Below are 14,009 nucleotides of genomic sequence, written 5' to 3' on the forward strand. Positions count from 1 at the left end.
CGCAGCAGGCCAGGCAGCATCAATGGAAGTGAATGAACAGTCGACGTTTCAGGCCCAGACCCTTCATCCGGACTGGGAAGAAAGGGGGAAGATGCCAGAATAAGAAAGTTGGGGGAAAGGGAAGGAGAACAAGCTGGAATATAATAGGTGAAGCTAGGTGGGTAGAGGAGGGAATGAAGTAAAAAGCTGGGAGGTGATAGGCAGAAAAGGCAAATGGTTGAAGAAAAAGGAATTTGATAGGCAAGGAGAGTAGACCAAGAACGAAAGGGAAGGAGGGGAACCAGAGAGAGATAATAGGCAGGTGAGCAGAAGAAGTAAGAGACCAGAGTGGGGAATGGAAATAAGAGGAGGGGGGGGAAATTACCGTAAGCTGGAGAAATTGATGTCCATAGTGTCAGGTTAGAGGCTACTAGATAGAATATGAAGTTTTGTTCCTCTACCCTGAGAGTGGCCTCGTTGTATCACAAGAGGAGGCCAAGGACCGACATGTCAGATCAGGAATAAGGAGTGGAATTAAAATGGTTGTCCAAAGAGAAGTTCTACTTTTTGCGGATGGAGTGGAGGTGCTCGACAAAGCGATCCTGTGTTTGTTTGCTTGCTAAAGAAGCATCAGCTGCAAAGAGCCAAAAATAAAATCAAAGGCTGGCAGTGGTCTGTGTCTGGAACTAAATCTACACTCAGTGGCCACTTCATTCGGTACACCCGCTCATTAATATAAGTATCTCCTCAGCCAATTGTGTGGCAGCAACTCAATGCATAAAGGCATGCAGACATGGTCAAGTGGTTCAGACCAAACATCAGAATGGGTAAGAAATGTGATTTAAGTGACTTTGACCGTAGAATGATTGTTGGTGTCAGACAGGGTAGAAACATAGAAACATAGAAACATAGAAAATAGATGCAGGAGTAGGCTATTCGGCCCTTCGAGCCTGCACCGTCATTCAGTATGATCATGGCTGATCATCCAACTCAGAACCCTGTACCTGCCTTCTCTCCATACCCCTTGATCCCTTTAGCCACAAGGGCCATATCTAACTCCCTCTTAAATATAGCCAATGAACTGGCCTCAACTGTTTCCTGTGGCAGAGAATTCCACAGATTCACCACTCTCTGTGTGAAGAAGTTTTTCCTAATCTCGGTCCTAAAAGGCTTCCCCTTTATCCTCAAACTGTGACCCCTCGTTCTGGACTTCCCCAACATTGGGAACAATCTTCCTGCATCTATCCTGTCTAACCTCTTTAGGATTTTATACGTTTCAATAAGATCTCCCCTCAATCTTCTAAATTCCAACGAGTATAAGCCTAGCCGATCCAGTCTTTCATCATATGAAAGTCCTGCCATCCCAGGAATCAATCTGGTGAACTTTCTTTGTACTCCCTCTATGGTAAGGATGTCTTTCCTCAGATTAGGGGACCAAAACTGCACACAATACTCCAGGTGTGGTCTCACCAAGGCCTTGTACAACTGCAGTAGTACCTTCCTGCTCCTGTACTCGAATCCTCTTGCTATGAATGCCAGGATACCATTCGCCTTTTTCACCACCTGCTGTACCTGCATGCCCACTTTCAATGACTGGTGTATAATGACACCCAGGTCTCGTTGCACCTCCCCTTTTCCTAATCGGCCACCATTCACATAATAATCTGTTTTCCTGTTCTTGCCACCAAAGTGGATAACCTCACATTTATCCACATTAAATTGCATCTGCCATGAATTTGCCCACTCACCTAACCTATCCAAGTCACCCTGCATCCTCTTAGCATCCTCCTCACAGCTAACACTGCCACCCAGCTTTGTGTCATCCGCAAACTTGGAGATGCTGCATTTAATTCTCTCGTCTAAGTCATTAATATATATTGTAAACAACTGGGGTCCCAGCACTGAGCCTATCCCTCCTGAATATTGAATATCCCTGAATGTTGAGCTCCCATCCTTGGTCACCCTGGAGCCATGTCTCTGTGATCCCAACTATATCATATTCATTAATAACAATCTGCACTTTTAATTCATTCACCTTATTACGAATGCTCCTTGCATTGACACACAAAGCCTTCAGGCTCGCTTTTACAACTCTCTTAGCCCTTATACAATTATGTTGAAAAGTGGCCCTTTTTGATTTTTGCCCTGGATTTGCCGGCCTGCCACTTTTACTTTTCACCTTACTGCTTTTTGCTTCTACCCTCATTTTACACCCCTCTGTCTCTCTGCACTCGTTCCCATCCCCCTGTTGTGAACTAACCTCCTCTCTCCTAGTCTCTTTAATTTGATTCCCACCCCCCAAACATTCTAGTTTAAAGTCACCTCAGTAGCCCTGACAAATCTCCCCGCCAGGATATTGGTCCCCCTAGGATTCAAGTGTAACCCGTCCTTTTTGTACAGGTCACACCTGCGCTAAAAGAGGTCCCAATGATCCAAAAACTTGAATCCCTACCCCCTGCTCCAATCCCTCAGCCACGCATCTATCCTCCACCTCATTGCATTCCTACTCTCACTGTCGCGTAGCACAGGCAGTAATCCCGAGATTACTACCTTTGCAGTCCTTTTTCTCAACTCTCTTCCTAACTCCCTTCCCTTTTCCGACCTATGTCATTGGTACCTATATGTACCACGACCTCTGGCTCCTCACCCTCCCACTTCAGGATATCTTGGACGCAATCAGAAATATCCCGGACACTGGCACCAGGGAGGCAACTACCATCCGGGTCTCTGGACTGCGTCCACAGAATCGCCTATCTGACCCCCTTACTATCGAGTCCCCTATTACTACTGCCTCCTCTTCCTTTCCCTACCCTTCTGAGCTACAGGGACGGACTCTGTGCCAGAGGCACGTCCACTGTCGCTTCCCCCAGGTAAGATGTCCCCCTCAACAGTACTCAAACAGGAGTATCTATTGTCGAGGGGCACAGCCACCGGGGTACTCTCTATTACCTGACTCTTCCTCTTCCCCCTCCTAACCGTGACCCACTTGTCTGCCTCCCGTGGCCCCGGTGTGACCACCTGCCTGTAACTCCTCTATATCAACTCCTCACTCTCCCTGACCAGACGAAGGTCATCGAGCTGCAGCTCCAGTTCCCTAACGCGGTCCCTTAGGAGCTGCATCTCGGCGCACCTGGCGCAGATGTGGACGTCCGGGAGGCTTGGAGACTCCACGACCTCCCACATCCGGTAGTTTGAGTATCTCAGAAACTGCTGATCTGTGATTTTCATGCACAATAATATCTAGAGATTACAGAGAAATGTGTGAACAACAGAAAAAAAACACCCAGTGAATGGCAGTTCCATGGCAAAAATGCTTTATTAATGAGAGAGGTCAGAGGAGAAAGAGCAAACTAGCTCAAACTGACAGTAACTCAATGCCCATGCTTTACAGCAGTGATATACAGAAGCATCACTGAACGCACAACACATCAAACCTTGGAGTGAATGGGCTACAGCAGCAGAAAATGACAAACATACACCCAGCGGCCACTTTATTAGGTACAGGAGGTACCTAACAATGAGCACCTTCAACCTTTTTCCTGCTGATGCTACTCTTCCCACAGGTGTGAGAGGTTCCTAATAAAGTGACCACAGGGTGCATTATAGGCGCAGTGTAAATATTGCTTTAAAGATAAAGACTGATTTATACTTGTGCGTCAACTCGACGCCGTAACCTACGCAAGTGGCCTACGCACGTTGTGAGCATTTATACTTGTGCGTTGGTGTGTCTGCATCGCTCTGCAATTCGGGCACGTCGTGCATGCGCACACACCTGCCCGTGCAAGGCTTCATGGTCATGGTAGTCTTTCTCGGGGTAAACAAGTTTAAAGCGAGCGTCTTTTTTCGTAAGAGCGAAATGTGTCCTCCATAATTTCGGAGGTCTGTAAAGCTTTATGGAAAGCATTACAGCCAGAGTTCCTTCCCTGTCTTTCAGTCAGCCAATGGGAAGCTATTGCAGCATAGGAGGAAATGCGATGCTACCAGGCAGACCAATCACAGTCGTTTGGTCTGCGTTGCCGTGACGCGTGGTTACATTTTGGGAGAGGTGCGCATCAGGCTACGGTGTAGGGATCCACATAGGCCCTGCATAGGGGTCGCGGCGACGCCATACTTACGGCGACAAGTTGACGCAAAAGTATAAATCAGCCTTAAGCCTAGAGCAGTACCGCCCTAACGCATCCGCCTCTACTATGACCCCAGGCAATGCATTCCAGGAACCCAACACTCACTGTGTAAAAAGCTTTCGCTCACATCTCCTTTATAAAAAGATAAACTTTATTTGTTACATCGACATTGAAACATGCAGTCAGCTTTGCTGTTTGTGTCAACTACCATCACAGTTTGAGAATGTGCTGGGGGCAGCCCTCAAGTGTTGCCACGTTTCTGGCACCGATGTAGAGCACCTATGTTTTACTAACCGTAACTGTACATCTTTGGAACGTGGGAGGAAACCAGAGTACCAGGAGGAAACCCATGCGGTCACAGAGAGAACGTACGAACTCCTTACAGGCAGCACCAGGAACTGAACCCTGTTGCTGGCACTGTGATAGCGCCACACACTCTGCTGCCCGGAAAAGGCCTCTAATCTAAGACTCTCAGATCTTCCCCTCTGCCATCAGATTTCTCAAGAGTCCACGAACCTCACCATTTTGCTCCTTCAGTGCACTTACTTACTGACTTATTGCCTGTTACTCCGCTGGCATTTCAGAAGGCGAAGAAGGTCCTCTGTCTCGGTTCGGGGCTTCCTTTGTCATGTCAATAACTTCCTGTTGGTTGTCACTGCTGTCAGCCATGCAAGTCCTGGGTGGAGTCTCGGGAATTTCATCACATTCTTCATTGTTGTTTCTGTTACAGTTTTGTTTTATCAGTGAGGGTTGTTAGCCCTGAGCTGAACCCCCACACCTGAAGGACAGATGGACCACTCTAAGTCTGGACTCTACCCTTTGACCTATTTAGCATGGGTGACCCTACCAAGCAGCAAAGCATAAAGCCCTGACTACAGGCAACATAGTTTTCTGGGTCATTGGGGTACACAAACCTCCAAATCACAGCAACATTGTGGTACTTGTGGAGGTTTTTTACACTACTTTTTGTATTTTTCTATATACAGTGCTGTGCAAAAGTCTGAGACATCCTAGATTTTTTTATATCGTTTCAGACGGCATGGCCTCCACAAAGCCCTGATGTCAACATCTTCGAGGCTGCCCAGGATTACCTGGAGAGACAGAAGCAAATGAAATAGCCAAACTCTGCAGAAGAACTGCGGCCAGTTCTCCAAGCTGCTTGGAACAACCTACCAGCAGATATTCTTAAAAAACTGCATGACAGTGTACCTAGGAGAATTGATACATTTTTAAAGGCAAAGTGTGGTAACACAATATTTGGTTTAGCTTTGTTTTACTGTTCACTGTTCTTTATAATAGATTTTTTGATATTTGGAAACTTCTCAATTCATTATTTTGCAGAATTTTTGTTGCAAGTGCCTGAGACCTTTGCACAGTACTGTATTTCTACTGCATATAGTCCTCTGGGAGGTTTATTTTTCTGTATATTTCTAAAGGGTGTACCTGCACCAGCAACTGTGGGCCAAAGTGAAGAGTCGAGTTCCTGAAATATTAACTCTATTTCGCTTCCCACGGTTGCTGCCTGATCAGCCTCACCTTTCAGCCTTCCACTCTCCAGGGCAAAAAGCCCTATACAATCCAGTTAATTATTATAACTCAAGCCCTTACTGATCAAGCCCTGTGTGTTTGCTGCAAATCATTTATATAAATTACCATAAGATCATAAGAGCATAAGAAATCAGAGCAAAATTAGGTCATTCAGCCAATCTTGACTGTTCTGCCACTGCTGATTTATTATCCTTCTCAAACCCATTCACCTGCCTTCTCCCCATAACCTTTCACATCATGACTAAGTAAGAACGCATCAAACTCTGTTTTAAATATACCCGATGACTTGGCCACATCAGCCGTCTGTGGCAATGAATTCAACAAATTCAACACCGTCTGGCGAAAGAAATTCCTTCTCATCCCTGTTCTAAAGGATTCTAAAAGTTCTATTCCAAGGCTGTGCCCTCTGGTCCAAAACTCCCCCACTATAGGAAACCTACTGTCCACATCCACTCTGTCTAGATCTTTCAACGTTCAATTGGTTTCAACGATATCCTCCCTCACCATTCCCTCACCATAGACATGTAAGAAGGAAAAGACTGGTAAAGACAAATGTAGGTCCCCTACAGACTGAAACAGGTGAATTGATTATGGGGAGCAAGGACATGGCAGACCAATTGAATAATTACTTTGGTTCTGTCTTCACTAAGGAGGACATAAATAATCTTCCAGAAATAGTAAGGGACAGAGGGTCCAGTGAGATGGAGGAACTGAGTGAAATACATGTTAGTAGGGAAGTGGTGTTAGGTAAATTGAAGGGATTAAAGGCAGATAAATCCCCAGGGCCAGATGGTCTGCATCCTAGAGTGCTTAAGGAAGTAGCCCAAGAAATAGTGGATGCATTAGTGATAATTTTTCAAAACTCGTTAGATTCTGGACTAGTTCCTGAGGATTGGAGGGTGGCTAATGTAACCCCACTTTTTAAAAAAGGAGGGAGAGAGAAACCAGGGAATTATAGACCGGTTAGCCTAACGTCGGTGGTGGGGAAACTGCTGGAGTCAGTTATCAAGGATGTGATAACAGCACATTTGGAAAGCGGTGAAATGATCAGACAAAGTCAGCATGGATTTGTGAAAGGAAAATCATGTCTGACGAATCTCATAGAATTTTTTGAGGATGTAACTAGTAGAGTGGATAGGGGAGAACCAGTGGATGTGGTATATTTGGATTTTCAAAAGGCTTTTGACAAGGTCCCACACAGGAGATTAGTGTGCAAACTTAAAGCACACGGTATTGGGGGTAAGGTATTGGTGTGGGTGGAGAATTGGTTAGCAGACAGGAAGCAAAGAGTGGGAATAAACGGGACCTTTTCAGAATGGCAGGCGGTGACGAGTGGGGTACCGCAAGGCTCAGTGCTGGGACCCCAGTTGTTTACAATATATATTAATGACTTAGACGAGGGAATTAAATGCAGCATCTCCAAGTTTGCGGATGACACGAAGCTGGGTGGCAGTGTTAGCTGTGAGGAGGATGCTAAGAGGATGCAGGGTGACTTGGATAGGTTGGGTGAGTGGGCAAATTCATGGCAGATGCAATTTAATGTGGATAAATGTGAAGTTATCCACTTTGACGGCAAAAATAGAAAAACAGATTATTATCTGAATGGTGGCCGATTAGGAGAAGGGGAGGTGCAACGAGACCTGGGTGTCATTATACACCAGTCATTGAAAGTGGGCATGCAGGTACAACAGGCGGTGAAAAAGGCGAATGGTATGCTGGCATTTATAGCGAAAGGATTCGAGTATAGGAGCAGGGAGGTACTACTGCAGTTGTGCAAGGCCTTGGTGAGACCACACCTGGAGTATTGTGTGCAGTTTTGGTCCCCTAATCTGAGGAAAGACATCCTTGCCATAGAGGGAGTACAAAGAAGGTTCACCAGATTGATTCCTGGGATGGCAGGACTTTCATATGAAGAAAGACTGGATGAACTGGGCTTGTACTCATTGGAATTTAGAAGATTGAGGGGGGATCTGATTGAAACGTATAAAATCCTAAAGGGATTGGACAGGCTAGATGCAGGAAGGTTGTTCCCGATGTTGGGGAAGTCCAGAACGAGGGGCCACAGTTTGAGGATAGAGGGGAAGCCTTTTAGGACCGAGATTAGGAAAAACTTCTTCACACAGAGAGTGGTGAATTTGTGGAATTCTCTGCCACAGGAAACAGTTGAGGCCAGTTCATTAGCTTTATTTAAGAGGGAGTTAGATATGGCCCTTGTGGCTACAGGGGTCAGGGGGTATGGAGGGAAGGCTGGGGCGGGATTCTGAGTTGGATGATCAGCCATGATCATAATAAATGGCGGTGCAGGCTCGAAGGGCCGAATAGCCTACTCCTGCACCTATTTTCTATGTTTCTATGTTTCTATGTTTCTAGTACAGGCCTAGAGCTATCAAACACTGAGACATGGACTGCTGAAAGCCTTTGTGGAACTCCAACTGCACAGCTGGACCTCCCTCGAACATAATTTTTTTCCACTCATATATTTTCATCTCATGGCATTTGGATGCAGAATTCTCAAATGAGGATACTTCATTGTTATGATACAGCCTCAACATGCAAGCAATGTGGCACTGAAAGCAATTCCTTACCGAAAATCTCAGACCTTCCCCTACTAAGGCACCATTGTAACATTTGGTTATTTGAGTAACCATCGTCTTCTTGTCCATTTGAACCAGTCTGGCCATTCTCCTCTGACATTTCTCATCAACAAGGTCCTTTCAGCAACAGAACTGCACACCGGATTTATTTGTTTTTTCCTACCATTCTCTGTAAACATTTGAGGAGGGGGTTCCCAATTTAATGACATTGATCCATGGCACAAAAAAAGTTGGGAACCCCTGCTCTACAGATCATTACATGTGAAAAGCTCAGGAATCAGTAGTTTCTGAGATACTCAATCCACACCGTCTGGTGCCAGCAATCATTCCATAGTCAAAGTCACTTAGATCACATTTCTTCCCTATTCTGCTGTCTGGTCTGAACTACAACTGAACTTCTTGACCGTGTCTGCATGCTTTTATGCATTAAGTTGCTGCCACATGATTGGCTGATGAGATATTTACATTAACAAGCAGATGTACAGAGTGGTGTACCTAATAAAGTAGCCTAATAAATGTGTGTGTGTGTGTGTGTGTGTGTGTGTGTGTGTGTGTGTGTGTGTGTGTGTGTGTGTGTGTGTGTGTGTGTGTGTGTGTGTGTGTGTGTGTGTGTGTGTGTGTGTGGTGTGTGTGTGTGTGTGTGTGTGTGTGTTGTATATACATACACGTACAGTACTGTACTTTGCAAAAGTCTTAGGCACATGTTTATCGCTAGGGAGCCTACGACTTTTGCACAGTACAGCAGTGATTTTATGTATTGCACTGTACTGCTGCTGCAAAATAAAACAGAAATTTCATGACATATGTGAGTGATGATAAACCTGATTCTGATATGGATCTCTATTGTGTTCTGAGAGTGAGAAAGGGGCAGGGAGAGGGAAATTATGGTTGGGAAAGGAAGGGAGAGGGAGGAGAGAGAGCAGGAAGTACCAGAGAGACATTCTGTAATAATCAATAAAACAATTGTTTGGAATCAAATGACCTTGCCTGGGTGTCTCTGGACTGGGTGTGCCTGCTCCTGTGCCACCCTCCACCCCGGTACTCCTTCTCCGTCACCTGTCCCATGTCCCTCCCACGGCAACCCACTCTCACCATTCCCAAAATTCTTTGCTTCTGCCAGATTTTTCTCAATATTTCTTATTGCAATTTCTAGTATACTTTGCGTCTAGCACTGCCCTGCTGCCAGAAAACAAAAAATTTCATGACATATGCCTGTGATAATAAATCTAATTCTGATTGCCGACTTCATTAAAACCTGTGTGGATGAGTGTGTGCCCACAAAGACTTGCTGCACATTCCCAATCCAAAAGTCATGGATAAACCAAGAGGTACATCATCTGCTGAAGGTTAGATATGTGGCATTCAAGTCTGTCAACCCAGAACTGTACCAGAAAACCAGGTTTGATTTGCGGAAGGCTATTTCAAGGGCAAAGAGACAACTTCAAACGAGGTTGGAAGCGACATCGAATGCACAACAACTCTGGCAGGATCTGCAAGACATTACTTCCTACAAAGCGAAACCCAATAGCATGAATGGCAATGATGCTTCACTACCAGATGAACTCAACACCTTCTATGCCCACTTTGAAAGGGAGAACACAACTACAGCTGTGAAGATCTTTGCTGCACCTGATGACCCTGTGATCTCCATCTCAGAGGCCGATGTTAGACTGTCTTTAAATAGAGTGAACCCTCACAAGGCGGAAGGTCTCGATGGAGTACCTGGTAAGACTCTGACAACCTGTGCCAACCAGCTAGTAGGAGTATTCAAGTACATTTTCAACCTCTCACTGTTATAGGTGGAAGTTCCCACTTGGTTCAAAAAGGCAACAATTATACCAGTGCCTAAGAAGAATAATGTGAGCTGCCTTAATGACTATCGCCCCATAGCACTCACATCAAGAGTGATGAAATGCTTTGAGAGGTTGGTCATGACTAGAATAAAATCCTGCCTCAGCAAGGACCTGGCCCATTGCAATTTGCCTATCGCCACAATAGGTCAATGGCAGACGCAATCTCAATGGCTCCCCACATGGCTTTAGACCACCTGGACAACACAAACACCTAGTCAGGATGCTGTTCATCGACTATAGCTCAGCATTTAATACCAACATTCCCACAATCCTGATAGAGAAGTTGCAGAACCCGGGCCTCCGTACCTCCCTCTACAATTCGATCCTCGACTTTTGTGTGGATTGGTGATAACATATCCTCCTCGCTGACGATCAACACTGATGCACCTCAGGGGTGTGTGCTTAGCCCACTGCTCTACTGCCTATCTACACATGACTGTGTGGCCAGGTATAGCTCAAATACCATCTATAAATTTGCTGATGATACTACCATTGTTGGTAGAATCTCATGTGGGGACAAGAGGGCATACAGGAGTGAGATATGCCAACTAGTGGAGTGGTGCCACAGCAACAACCTGGCACTCAACGTCAGTAAGGCGAAAGAGATGATTGTGGACTTCAGGAAGGGTAAGATGAAGGAACACATACCAATCCTCATAGAAGTGGAGTGAGTGAGTAGTTTCAAGTTGCTGGGTGTCAAGGTCTCTGAGGATCTAACCTGGTCCCAACATATCGATGCAGTTATAAAGAAGGCAAGACAGTGGCTATACTTCATTAGGAGTTTGAAGAGAATTGGCATGTCACCAAATACACTCAAAAACTTCTACAGTTGTACCATGGAGAGCATTCTGACATTCTGGAGAGCATACATCACTGTCTGGCATGGAAGGGCTACTGCACAGAACCAAAAGAAGCTATAGAAGGTTGTAAATCTAGTCAGCTCCATCTTGGGTACGAGTCTACAAAGTACCCAGGACATCTTTAGGGAGCGGTGTCTCAGAAAGGCAGCGTCCATTGCTAAGGACCTCCAGCATCCAGGGCATGCCCTTTTCTCACTGTTACCATCAGGTAGGAGGTACAGAAGCCTGAAGGCACACACTCAGCGATTCATGAACAGCTTCTTCCCCTCTGCCATCCAATTCCTAAATGGACATTGAATCCTTGGACACTACCTCACTTTTTAAAAAAATATACAGCATTTCTGTTTTTGCAATTTTTGTAATCTATTCAATATATGTAATTGATTTACTTGTTTATTGATTATTATTATTATTATTATTATTATTATTATTATTATTATTATTATTATTATTTTCTCTGCTAGATTATGTATTGCATTGAGCTGCTGCTGCTGTTAACAAATTTCACATCACATGCCGGTGAGAATAAACCTGATTCTGATTCTGATATTCTCAGTCAACAAGTTTTATGAGAACATTTTAAAACAAGTGGTGGAAATATCTGTTAAAATGTAGGCTTTAAGAGGAATCTTACGGGATCCCCAACCCCTCTGATGAATCGCCCTTGCCATATAGTAATCAAAGACGAGACTTTACAGCTAAGAAATTGGTTATACATACATTTGGAAATGAGACCAAGTGTGTGACCAGAAACGTAGTCTTGCTGAATCTCCACACACGTGCAGCTCCCTCCAGGAGGTAAGCCTTGTAGAACCACCTACGGACACGGTATCTAATTCTGCAATATTCATCTTGCATGCAAATAAGAGCAAACTCTGCCCAGTTGTTCATTGGTAGCTGGTTGCCTGCCTGGGCATGGTGTTGCTTAGTCCCTGCTCACTCAGCTCCATCCTGTTCCAAGCCCCTCTCCACTTACTTATCCTTCTAATCCTCAATCAGATTCCTAGTCTGATATTTATCCAGCTTGTACTTAAAGGTGTTAATCAACAAAGAATTAACTGCTTTAGTTGGCAGTATATTCTGGTGGGAAATAAAAACGTTTTTAATCTGAAGTTTTGCTCGAGGCTTCCTAATTTTATAGTCATGTCCTGTCGTTTTATACTCATGTCCAAGTTAAACAATCTTTTTAATTTAGATTCTGCAGCCTTTTCGGCATGCAAAACCAAAATCAATGAAAGCCAGTGCCGTCGTGTGAATTTTTCTCCATAAACCATAACGGTAGGCTTTTTACACAGAGAGTAGTGGGTGCATGGAATACTCTGTCAGGGGTGTGGTGGAGGTAAATATATCAGCAACATTTCAGAGACTCTTAGATAGGCATACGGATGATAGAAAAATCGAGGGCTATGAAGGGGGCAAGGGTTAAGTTGATCTTAGAGTAGGTTAAAAGGTCGGAACAACATTGTGGGCCGACGGGCCGGTACTGTGCTGTAATGTTTTGTGTTCTATATTGATATAGGGAATACTGGAGGCTCCAGAGAGATTCAGGGACAAGTGGTGTGTGATCTGGGCAACAGCACAGGAAAACCATTGATCATTAATGAACAGCTGATCTGAAGTAGAGAGTTTAGTGGAAGTAAGTCACTAAAGATTTATCCTGTGCACATTGAAACATCGAAACATACAGTGAAATGTGCCATTTTGTGTCAATAACAAACAAAGCTAATCTTTAAGCTTTAATTCCTGATTTAATAACCAAAACTGCTAGATCATTCTGATCATTCCCCATGCACTTGCCACCTCTCTAAGACTTCCACCCACATATGACAGCTTGCACACACTCGGGTGGTTCTGCGCACTTGTGGGCAGCCTCCAGTGTCATCGCACTTCTGGTGCCAACAAAGCATGCCCACAACTCACCAATCCTAGCCCGTATGACTTTGGAACATGGGAGGAAACCTGATTACCCAGAGGAAACCCACACAGTCATGGGGGGTGGTGGTGGAGGATCGTATGAACTCCTCGCAGACAGTGGTGGCAATTGAACCCGGGTTACAGGCACTGTGATGTGTCGTGTCAGCTGCTACGCTACAGGCTGACCCATGATTCATTGATGGGAATGAAGTTGCAATGGTATGGGTACAGAGCTGGATAAAGTATAATAACCACACACACACACACACACACACACACACACACACACATGTGATGCCATTAACAAATAACATTTCCAATAACTGAACCATTAACTTTAATAATGAGAATTGTTAATCAGCACTATTATTTTGATATTTATCTATTTATCTCTATTTCTCTATCTATCTATCTATGTATCATTTATATATTTATTCATTTCTTTGTTTGTTTATGTATGCATATATGTACCTATCTATCATCTATCTGTCTATCTAGTTACTTACTTAGAGGTACAGCATGGAACACACTCTTCGGGCCCAATGAGCCATGCCACCCAGCAACCTACCTATATAACCCTAGCTTTATCACAATTTACAATGACCAATTAACCTACTAACCGGTATGTCTTTGTCTTTGGAGAAAACCGAGGCACCTGGTGGAAAATCCATGCCGTTTATGGGGAGAATGAGCAACCTTCTCACAGGCGCTGCGGGAATTGAACTCAGAAATCCATAATCCCCCGAGCTGTAATAGCATGCCACTAACTGCTACGCTATTGTCGTGCTTATGTTCCATTTGTCTGGTTCACTGAGCACTGACATCTCTCCAGAGCTTCCCTCTCATATGACGGCTTGCACACACTCCCAGCTATTTCAACATGTCAGACCCATCCCTCAGGTGCACTCCAAAGTTAGATATCCCACCTCTCCCGGAAATTCCGGGAGTTTCCCGCATGTTGATAGTGGCTCCCTGATGCCCGCAAATTATATACAATATCCCAGAAATTGATTTTTTTGAGAGCGAGCGAGCGAGAGAGCAAGCACGAGAGAGGGAGAACGAGCGAGCGAGAGAGAGAGAGAGAGAGAGTGCGAGTGCGAGAGAGAGAGAGAGAGACAGAGAGACAGAGAGCACCAT

This window comes from Mobula hypostoma, chromosome 2 (assembly GCF_963921235.1).
Source record: "Mobula hypostoma chromosome 2, sMobHyp1.1, whole genome shotgun sequence".
In the NCBI taxonomy this organism is placed as follows: domain Eukaryota; kingdom Metazoa; phylum Chordata; class Chondrichthyes; order Myliobatiformes; family Myliobatidae; genus Mobula; species Mobula hypostoma.